At 51.1% G+C, this 1767-nt stretch overlaps 1 protein-coding gene across 3 annotated transcripts in view; it reads left to right on the plus strand.

Annotated features, from left to right (window-relative positions):
- The window catches only part of PEX14 (peroxisomal biogenesis factor 14), a 135623-nt gene that overhangs the window by 801 nt on the left and 133055 nt on the right, over positions 1–1767 (plus strand). The gene's annotated exons all lie outside the window — the stretch shown is intronic.

The raw sequence follows: 1767 nt of genomic DNA on the forward strand, positions 1-1767 counted from the left end.
GCGGTGGAGGGGCTGGGGCGGTGGTGAGCGGCACCTTCCTTGCCTTTACCGAGCGTGTGCTGCCATTGCTGCCAGGCCGAGGACAGATGGCGTGTGTTGTCTCGCCATCTGAACCCCTGAGAAGCACAGGCCATTAACCACCATGTTGCAGAAGCGGATCCTAAGGGTCTGCCTGAGGGAGCCTGGACTTGCAGCCAGGCGTGCGCGACTCCACCCGTCGGCCAGGCGCGTGTGCATTTAGTTGGGATGAGAGAGAGGAAGGAGAAAAGGGTTGCAGCCCGGACCGCTTCGCGCATCTCTCACATCCAAGCACCTGTGGACTTCCGGGCAGCCTCCCGGTGCTTCGCGTCCTCCCCAGGCAGGACAGCCCCGCTCAGTGTTTCTTACTGTTTTGTTCTCCCCGATACGTTTATTAGGGGAGTTGCACGTAGAGGAGTGGAGTGCTCCCCAGACCAGCTTCCGTTAGAGGGGTGAGTGGTCAGAAAGATGGATGGTAAAACAGGGGAAGCAATGAAGGCTGAATCTGGCCTTCTCACTGTCAGGAAATTCTGGAGTGCGAGGCTGTCCCGAGAGAAGGGCCCTCCTGTCTTGCCTTACCCCGTCTCGGAATCTGGGCTTCTCCCGACTGTTAAATGTCAGGAGTGCCCACGGGCTGGGATGCTATTGGCATATAGAGGGCAATATGCCAATGGAAGGGATGAAAGGGTGCCTTCAGGCCCTGAGTGTCTGTTTGCCAGTGCTGTGAACATGACTGAAAACCGTGCCGCGTGGAGCCATGGTAGGGCCCAAAGGTTTCTTTGGTTCTGGACTTGCCCCCTCTGTCCCCGTGGAAAGGCTCTAAGGTCCTCCAAGGGGACGTGGCCAGGCTTGTTTGGTTTCAGCTCTGCTTCTCCTTTGCCCTCTTTTCCAAAGTCGGTGGAGCTGGGATTGCATCAGAATATGCTGGCAGCCCGGAGGAAAACTTGGACTCTTCATGCCAAATTCTCTCACTGACAATAAGCTGCAAAAGCGCACTTGTTAAGTGAACCAACTCTTTTTACCATTTATTGATTTTCAGAGAGAGAGGAAGGGAGAAGAGAGAAACATCCATGTGAGAGCAGAACATCAGTCAGCTGCCTCCTTTATGGCCCCGGGGGTCAAGCCCTCAATCCCGGCAAGTGCCCTGATCGGAACCGGACCAGCAGGCCTTTGGTGCAACGCCCAACTGAGTGACCCAGGCCGCAGGTGCCATTTCATTTTTAAGTCCTGATCAACCTGTTTTCTTTTTCTCTAGTCAAAGCAGAGTGGAATCGAAAGAACTGTTTGGAGAATTCCCCCAAACTTGGTTTGTATGTAGGAAGAGCTGCATTATGCCTGTGGGGCGGAGTCAGTGTTCTCTCTCCCATAGGAAATTTGTTAGTTGTCTTTGTGGAATCAATATCTCATTTCGAAAGATTAGGAGTGAGTAACCAACTGTTTCTTCCTTAACAGGCAATGAGGAGCAGTGGTTAAAAGTATGAGCTCTGAGGCCATCCCCACTGGCTAGAATCCTAGCCCCCACTATTACCATCTGGGTGATCTTAGATAAATTACTTAATTTTTCTGGCCTTAGATCCTCCATCTGTAAAATGGGAACGAAACTAGTGCCTATCGCATGGGTTGTCCTTGAGGATTAAGTAAGTTAACATTTTAGAAGAGTGCCTGATATAGTGTCTTATCTATTTTTTTTAATTAAATCTTTATTTTTCAGATTATTACAGTTGTTCCTCTTTTTTCCCTCTACCCGGT

The sequence above is a fragment of the Myotis brandtii genome, unplaced genomic scaffold (genome assembly GCF_000412655.1).
Source record: "Myotis brandtii unplaced genomic scaffold, ASM41265v1 scaffold410, whole genome shotgun sequence".
Classification (NCBI taxonomy): Eukaryota; Metazoa; Chordata; class Mammalia; order Chiroptera; family Vespertilionidae; genus Myotis; species Myotis brandtii.